Source organism: Panulirus ornatus, chromosome 47, assembly GCF_036320965.1.
Source record: "Panulirus ornatus isolate Po-2019 chromosome 47, ASM3632096v1, whole genome shotgun sequence".
In the NCBI taxonomy this organism is placed as follows: Eukaryota; Metazoa; Arthropoda; class Malacostraca; order Decapoda; family Palinuridae; genus Panulirus; species Panulirus ornatus.
Window position 1 is genome coordinate 13,157,529 of NC_092270.1, and position 10,000 is coordinate 13,167,528.

The following is a 10,000-nucleotide window of genomic DNA, read 5'->3' on the forward strand; positions in this document are numbered from 1 at the left end:
TACTTCATAAAAACTATGATTTCAAGTTCCTCTCCTTTTTATTATAAGTTTTGTTACTAGATATTGGCCATGGTTTACACACACACACACACACACACACACACACACACACACACCATACAGTAGGTTGAGACCCCATGTCTGTACTGGTTCATTAGGTCATGACCCAGTGCCGGAACTGGTTCACTTGGTCATGACCCGGTGTCGGTGCTGGTTCATCTTGTCACGACCCGGTGCCGGTACTGGCTCATTAGGTCACGACCCGATGCCGGTACTGGTTCATAAGGCCACGACCCGGTGCCGGTACTGGTTCATTAGGTCATGACCCAGTGCCGGTATTGGTTCATTAGGTCATGACCCGGTGCCAGTGCTGGTTCATTAGGTCACGACGCGGTGCCGGTGCTGGTTCATAAGACCACAACCCGATGCCGGTGCTGGTTCATTAGGTCATGACCCGGTGCCGGTGCTGGTTCATCAGGTCACGACCCGGTGCCGGTACTGGTTCATTAGGTCATGATTCGGTGCCGGTGCTGGTTCATCAGGTCACGACCCGGTATCAGTACTGGTTCAAGCCTATCTATTGTGTCAGGCGCGCATGGGCGTGGGAGATGATCGCATATGTCGAACATACTGTTGGATGGCGCTGCGATTTGAACCTTGTCTTGAAAGTTTTGCGGCCAACGCACATATACACTGTTACGTATTTCGGAACGAAGCGAATGCAAGATTTTTTTTTTTTTTTGGTACTTAATCGCCGTTTCTCGGGTTAATGAGGTAGCATCAGTAACATAAAAAGGAAGGCCACATCCGCTCTCATCTATTATCTAGCTGCCATGTGTAATGCACTAAGACCACAGCTCCTTATCTACAATCAGGCCTCACAGACCTATTAATGTTTTACCCCAAGGCGTTTCACATGCCCTGGTTCAGTCCTTTGACGACACGTCGACCCCAGTATACCATTTCGTTCCAGTTCACCCTATCCTTTGCACACCTTTCTCCTCCTGCATAATCAGGCCCCGATTGTTCAAATTCTTTTTCACTTCGTCCTTCCAAGCAAAGTACTGCTTTGTTCAAACTGATTCGGTGTATCCATTTCCGAACCTTGTTTGTATATGGATACACGTTAAGAAAAGTTAGTCAGCTGGATTTATCAATGTGACGAAGGATATGAAGAAGATTTATATGAAGGAACAGTGAAATGTATCTTTAATATATTGATGAATATGGCGATCACGCGAGTCCGTAATGATTTGACTTAAGGGTAATCGCAATTTGGCAGAAGTTTTGATAGTTTCATTAGTTTAATGAAACTTTATGATACATGTTTCACGGTTATCGGATTCCACCGGCATGGAAATCATACATCTTGGACATCACACAATCTGCTCATCAGAAGCTTGGGTTACTGAACAGACTCTGAAGTCATCTTCTGAGGCGCTGCATGCAAATATATATTTCTTCCTAACGTAAGTATAAGGGGCACGAAAAGCCAAAGTGCAACTTAGAAAAGCTACTGCACTGTACAGAAAGGAATACGGAAGCTGTCTCTGATAGCGCAAATGTACTACCCAAGAAATGTACATACGCCGCGGGGCGGATTCTGACCCTGGATAGGGCGTCCGGCCACCTCCGCCACTCGGAAGTATACAGCCACACACACCAGAAATCTGGTGTGTGTCTTTTAACATCCGCGTGACTGAGGTGGCAGGATGCTCTCTACCCAGCGTTTGAATCTGACTTTTGATGTATAAACAGGCTGACATGTGGACCCCAGCACTACGTAAATAGAGGCGGCCGACCTCCTCATGTAGTGTTTTCACCGTACATGCAGAACTAACTGTCACCTGAGGAGGGGGGGAACCCCACAACTTACCCTCGCGTATGTACGAACTCACTGTTCGTGGCTGAGGCAACTCCTGTACTGCAAATGGATTCAAGGACGAAAATGTTTGTGGTAAGAACGTAAATGTTCTATCCTCACTGTCAATCACCATCATGTTCATTACGGACGTAGACGCCACCGAACACATTTTCACTCAACCATCATCTTCACTACATCACAATCTTCGCCGTGTACTCGACACCACTGGCCTTCAACAAGGCCCTTACTAACGGGCTAGGTCAGTGTATCTAACGTGAACAGTTTACCGTTGAAAAGAAAATTGTGAGTACGAATGAAAATATTTCGAAGTTGAAATGAAAATGTTTTACAGTAGGAATGGTAATGGTTTACAGAACGTAAATGTTTTACGATTCAAAAGCGCCAACATTCTCAAACATCTCCTGTATGTTTTCCTCGTCAGTATCACTCGCCGTCATGTTTACTACGGATGTTGATGCCACCAACGCATCTTCACTGCACCACTACACCACAATCTTCACAACACACTGGTCACCACTGGCCTTCGACCTGACCTTTACGGGTTAGCTCAGTGGACTTGGTCTGGTAAAGATACATGGACCTGCTGAAATCTTTGCTATACCTGTGTTAAGATGGTGATTGCTGGAAAGAATAGAAATATGAAAGAGAAAAAAACAACAAACGAACTTCATACCCCTGAGGGAAGTTGATCGGCGCCATGGTTAGTTGATAAGCATAAATGGCTAGTTGATCATCGGTATGGTTAGTTGATAAACCTAATTTTTCAAATCTCTCCACTTGAAACTGCGGTCAGACTGTTCTATTTAGTTGTGATGTATCCACACTGAATTGTATTTTATTAGATTATCGATGATAAATGGTACTGTAGTTGCCTATTTATAGTTACCTACTTGTACTGTGCGGGGGGGTTGGGTGGGGTCAACACTCGTGGGGTCCCATCTCTTTCCCCTTTTTATAAAGTTAAGTATGATGTCACCATTCACACACAGTGTCTTATAAGCAGAATACGCATAGAAGCTATATAATACAACATTACAGTACACTAGAGTAGTACAAAACAAAAATTTTTTTTTAAAAGATGTGAAATCTATCTAGCTTGGCACTTCGATCCCAGTATACCACATCGTTCGAGTTCACTCTTTTCCCTGCAAACCTTTCGACGCTCAAAATCTTTTCCGCCCCATTCTTCCACCTCCAGTTTGGTCTCCCGTTTCTCCTTGTTCCCTCCACTTGTGACACATATATCCTTTTTTTCAATCTTTCCTCACACATTCTTTCCATCTGTCCAAACCATTTCAATACACCCTCTTCTGCTGTCTCAACTGCACTCTTTTTATTACCACACATATCTATTACCCTTTCATTACTTACTCGATCAAACCACCTCACACCACATATTGTCCTCAAACATTTCATTTCTAAACACATCCCCTGTTCTCTTTACAACCCTATCTATAGACCATACCTAGCAAGCATATGATATTGTTGGAACGACTATTCCTTCAAATATACCCATTTTTGCTCTGTTTCCGCTTCCATGTTTCCATTTGCAGCCAAGTCTATCTAAAACACTTCACTTCCTCCAGTTTTTCTCCATTCAAACTTACATCTCAACTAACTTGTCCCTCAACCCTGCTTAACCAGATAACCTTGCTTTTATTCACATTTACTCAAATTTCTCCTTTCACAAATTCTTCCAAACTCAGTCACCAGCTTCGGCAGTTTCTCACTCGAATCAGCTACTAGTGGTGTATCATCGGCGAACAACAACTGACTCATTTCCCCAACAAACTGCATACTCGCCCCTCTCTCCAAAACTCTCTTATTTACCTCCCTCACCCAACAATCCATAAACAGATTTAACATCTATGAAGACATCACACACACCTTTGCCGCAGTTATGAAGTTAAAATGAAAATGTTTCTAGCAGAGATAATAGTATTTCCAGAACGTACAAGGTTTACAACCCAAACGCTAACAATCGCAAGCAATTTTTTTTTTCTTCTCTATCATTCGCATCATGTTCACTACGGACGTAAACTCCAATAACGCATTTTCACCACACCTTCATTTTTACTGCACCATATTCTCATCTTCACTACAACATCATCTTCATTGCACTGTACCGTCATCTTCACTACACGGACGTAAACTCCATCGACGCATTTTCACCACACCTTCATCTTTACTGCACTACACTCTCATTTTCACTTCACTACACCATCATCTTCAGTGCACTGCACCCTCATCTTCACTGCACTACGCCCTTATCTTCCCTGCACTACACCCTTATCTTCACTATACCAAAATCCTCACTAAAGACTCGGCACGGCTAGCCTTCGACCTGACCCCGTACAGTGCAAGTAGGTATACAGTACCATTTAGCATGGATACGCTAATACAGAACAGTTCAGCCTCGATACATCACCACTAGATGAACTAGGCATGGAACACCCTGACCAGTTTAAACTGTAGAAATTTGAAAATTTGGTCTAACTAACCATGCTATTGATCAACTAGCCATGATGTCTATTCTCTCTCTCTCTCTCTCTCTCTCTCTCTCTCTCTCTCTCTCCAAGTCAACCCCACACTAACAACTTCCATCTTGACTTCCCTCCAACCCTTCCATGGCCGGGATCTTCTCTTCATCTTACGTCAGTCTTCACTTTCTTGCCACCGTCTGGAACGCCAGGTTCCTCGAAGCGTCCAACTATGTTGCATTGGCATTTCGTTGCACTCATTACAGTGTCGAACATATATTTTTTTTCTCCTACTTATCATTCGCATCATGTTCACTACGGACATAAACTCCAATAACGCATTTTCACCACACCTTCATTTGTACTGCACTATACTCTCATCTTCACTACACCATCATTTTCATTGCACTACACCCTCATCTTCACTGCACGGACGTAAACTCCATCGACGCATTTTCACCACACCTTCATTTGTACTGCACTATACTCTCATCTTCACTACACCATTATCTTCAGTGCATTGCACCCTCATCTTCACTGCACTACACCCTTATCTCCACTGCGCTACACCCTCATCTTCACTGCACTACACCCTTATCTTCCCTGCACTACACCCTCATCTTCACTGCACTACACCCTTATCTTCCCTGCACTACACCCTCATCTCCACTGCACTCCACCCTCATCTTCACTGCACTACGCCCTTATCTTCCCTGCACTACACCCTTATCTTCACTATACCAAAATCCTCACTAAACACTCGGCACGGCTAGCCTTCGACCTGACCCCGTACAGTGCAAGTAGGTATACAGTACCATTTAGCATGGATACGCTAATACAGAACAGTTCAGCCTCGATACATCACCACTAGATGAACTAGGCATGGAACACCCTGACCAGTTTGAACTGTAGAAATCTGAAAATTTGGTCTAACTAACCATGCTATTGATCAACTAGCCATGATGTCTATTCTCTCTCTCTCTCTCTCTCTCTCTCTCTCTCTCTCTCTCTCTCTCTCTCTCTCTCTCTCTCCCAAGTCAACCCCACACTACCAGCCTCCATCTTGACTTCCTTCCAACCCTTCCATAACCGGGATCTTCTCTTCATCTTACGTCAATCTTCACTTTCTTGCCACCGTCTGGAACGCCAGGTTCCTCGAAACGTCCAACTATGTTTCATTGGCATTTCGTCGCACTCATTACAGTGTCGAAAATGCAGTTTTAATTATAAATTAACTTCAATGGAATCCGATCACACTAAAAACATCTGTGACGGGTGCGGCAGGGAGTACATCAGCGAGCCGTCAGGGATCTTGCAGTGGTTGTTGAGATCCTTCTTCAGTCTCTTCACATACGTGATGACGCCCCTCATCGGCTCCTCCAGCGAGTCGTACGTAAGCAGCTCGAGCATGGCTTCGCCGGTGAACCCCAGCAGCAGCTCCACGGAAGGTGAAAGCAGTGGAGCGTCCGTCTCGAAAGGACATGATACGGACGTCCCACTGTGTCGTATCCCTCGGGACTCTTACGTGGTTGCAAGTTGCAAAGATGTATTCTTTTCAGCAGATCGTCATCTCTATGAGTTACAAACGATCCTTACCGTGTTGAACTACAAATTCCATGGTTCTTTCCCCAGCAGTTCTACCAGACCAGACTCCCGTCCTGTTCTGGGCACTTCTAGCGAAATAGATATGCGGGATATTTAGCTTCCGATCTCATCAGGCTCAACATTCATGCAGCCTAATCAACGTCAGGACAGTTCTAGCGAACCAGTGTTCCAAAGTACTGAACCTAATGACAGTTCTAGCGAACCAGTGTTCCAATGTACTGAACCTGAGAACCGTTCTAGTGAGCTAGTGTCACAGAATGGTCTGCCTCAGATCTCATTATCCTCATCTACAAGCGCTTCCTCCTCGGTCGATAATATAATGCGCCACCTAAAGAACTACAACCAACAGCTTGAGTTCGTCTTGCACGAAACGGGGAACGAAATGTCTCAAGAAGTAAAGCTTCAGCTGCATAGCATGTTGTACGAGACCCTGCTGTTTATATTACAGCTGATAAATGCCTTCGTGGTCGCCTATTTCCTACACAAGGATGCGACTCCAGTCTCCAGTGCAAGAGCTCTTTCCAAGACTGATGAGAAGGTTGTAATGCTTCCCAGCATGCGTTCCAAGGTTGAGGACTTATTCAAGGAGATCTTCTGGATACTAATGAACTTGTTCATGTGGTTCTTTACGGAAGGTCAAGATCCGTTCTTCAAGAATAGCTGGGATTCAAGCCACAGGACTCAAGGTGCTTCAGTCCCCGAGATTTCATTCCAAAGTGACATGCAAGTCTCTCAGACTTCCTCGGACTCTCTGCCTATTCTGAGTTCATCCACCATCCCTCGTAAGTTCCCCGATGTCCTTTCATTTGAGAAAATGGGGACCTTTTTCAATTGTATGATGTCTTCATTGCAGTCGAAGTCCAAGTGTCCCATAGAACGGATAAAAATGAAAAAGAAACCCCCCTCTGGAGTTCAACAGAGCACAGGGGCTAGCCGGACTCCAATATCTGAAACCAGTGAGACTGTATCTGAAACCAGTGAGACTGTATCTGAAACCAGTGAGACTGTATCATAAACCAGTGAGACTGTATCATAAACCAGTGAGACTGTATCCGAAACCAGTGAGACTGTAACCTCCGAGACTTCAGTCTTTAAGACTGATGAGTCAGTAGTCTCCTAAAGTAGTTCGAGTGTAACCTACACTGATTAGTCAGTTTCTCACACTAGTGAGTCTACCTCCGGGAAGAGTGAGACTCTAATCTGGTTTTCCAGTGAGGCTTCGCTCTTTTCCGCTAGTGAGTCTGTAGTCTCCAAGAACAGTCAGACCCCAGTCTCAGAGAGCAGTGACACTTCGGATAGTTACTCGTCTCCCAATTTTTATGAGCTGCTGCAGATCTGGGAGGAGCTGCCACTCATTCGAATTCTCCCACATGGAATGTTCCGGCCGCCAACAAAGCCGGATGATTCCTAGTCGGATTGAAAAGATCACGTGATGTGTGGGTGATGTGTTTGCATGGCACATAATTTTTTCATATGATCTTGTATAATCCTTATTATTTCTCATGATGATTTACATGCATAGTCCAGAAGAATCGTCCCGTTTTGTGTGCTCTAAATTTTGAAGGAAGAGAGAGATTGGACGCCTCGAATGAGAACGTATTGGGGTAGAATGAGGCATAACTTTCATCAGAGAGGAACTCATTACACCAACACTACTTATTTAGTCTTCATACTTCCACTTTCTAATCTCTCGACACCGCCCATCGTCTTGTGATATGGAGCGACTCGTATAGAATCTCTATTACACTTAGAATCTGGTATTGGAACTCTTGATGTGAGAAGAAGCAAGGAGTATTACCTGGTGGAGAACCCAATTCTTATTGGATTTTAGCAGTTAGTGTGTTGTCAGCCATGCTTCCGTTAGTAACACTGTTGTGAAGCCTTGCTTCTGTTAGTTATACTGTTATTAAGCCTTGCTTCTGTTAGTTATACTGTTGTCAGCCATGCTTTCGTTAGTAATACTGTTGTAAGCCTTGCATCCGTTAGTAATACTGTTGTTAAGCCTTGCTTTCGTTTGTAATACTGTTGTAAGCCTTGCTTCCGTTAGTAATACTGTTGTTAAGCCGTGCTTCCGTTACTAACACTGTCATTAGCCTTGTTTCCGTTAGTGATATTGCTATTAAGCCTTGCTTCCGTTAGTAATACTGTTGTCAGCCATGCTTTCGTTAGTAATACTGTTGTTAGCTTTGCATCCGTTAGTAATACTGTTGTTAAGCCTTGCTTCCGTTAGTAATACTGTTGTTAAGCCTTGCTTCCGTTACTAACACTGTCATTAGCCTTGTTTCCGTTAATAATACTACTGTTAAGCCTTGCTTCCGTTAGTGATACTGTTGTTAGCTTTGTTTCCGTTAGTAATACTGTTGTCAGCCATGCTTTCGTTAGTAATACTGTTGTTAGCTTTGCATCCGTTAGTAATACTGTTGTTAAGCCTTGCTTCCGTTACTAACACTGTCATTAGCCTTGTTTCCGTTAATAATACTACTGTTAAGCCTTGCTTCCGTTAGTGATACTGTTGTTAGCTTTGCATCCGTTAGTAATACTGTTGTTAGCCTTGCTTCCGTTAGTAATACTATTGTTAAGCCTTGCTTCCGTTACTCATAGTGTTGTCAGCCTTGCTTCCGTTAGTAATACTGTTGTTAGCCTTGCTTCCGTTACTAATAGTGTTGTCAGCCTTGCTTCCGTTAGTAATACTGTTGTTAAGCCGTGCTTCCGTTACTAATAGTGTTGTCAGCCTTGCTTCCGTTTGTAATACTGTTGTTAGCCTTGCTTCCGTTACTAATAGTGTTGTCAGCCTTGATTCCGTTAATTGATACTGTTGTTACCCATGCTTCCGTTACTAATACTGTTGTTAAGCCTTGCTTCCGTTAGTGATACTGTTTGTTAGCCTTGCTTCCGTTAATGATGCAGTTGTTAGCCATGGTTCCATTAGTAATACTGTTGCTAAGCCTTGCTTCCGTTAGTAATGCTGTTGTTAGCCTTGCTTCCGTTAGTAATACTGTTGTTAGCCATGCTTCTGTTACTAATACTGTTGTTAAGCCTTGCTTCCGTTAGTGATACTTTTTGTTAACCTTGCTTACGTTAGTGATGCTGTTGTTAGCCTTGCTTACGTTAGTGATGCTGTTGTTAGCCATGCTTCCGTTAGTAATACTGTTTTTAGTCTTGCTTCCGTTAGTAATACTGTTTTTAGTTTTGCTTCCGTTAGTGATACTGTTTCTAGTCTCGGTTCTTTTGATAATACTTTTTTATGTTAGCTGAGACGGTGAGAGCAACGGAAGCCAGGTGCCCACTTTATCTACCAACACCTAGGGGTAGGATGAACGGCTGGGTTGCCTGTGGACCGACTGCCACAACCAGGGATCGGATCTGTGCGCTCGACCCTGAGTGGCTAGTGAATGCGTCACGGTCAGGAGCGCTAACCGCTACACCACGGAGGTATGTTTGAGTACAGTGGTGAGACTCGAGCTCGACGGTGTGTGTGTGTGTCTGTGTGTGTGTGTGTCTGTCTGTCTGTCGGTATGTCTGTGTGTGTGTGTGTGTGTCTGTGTCTGTGTGTGTCTATGTGTTTCTTTGTCTTTGTTTGTGTGTGTGTGTCTGTGTCTGTATTTGTGTGTCTGTATGTGTGTGTCTGTGTGTCTGTGTCTGTGTGTCTGTGTGTGTTTGTCTGTGTCTGTGTGCCTGTGTCTCTGTGTGTGTGTGTGTGTGTGAGTGCGTGTCTGTGTGTGTGTCTGGTGTGTGTGTGTGTGTGTGTGTCTGTGTGTGTGTGTGTGTGTGTGTGTGTGTGTATGTCTGTGTGTGTATGTGTCTGTGTGTGTCTGTGTTTGTGTTTGTGTGTGTGTGTGTGTGTGAGTGCGTGTCTGTGTGTGTGTGTGTGTGTATGTGTCTGTGTGTGTCTGTGTTTGTGTCTGTGTTTGTGTGTGTGTGCGTGTGTGTGTGTGTGTGTGTGTGTGTGTGTGTGTTTATGTGTGTGTGTGGTGTGTGTGTGTGTGTTTATGTGTGTGTGTGTGTGTGTGTAGGAAGACTTGCTTAGGTA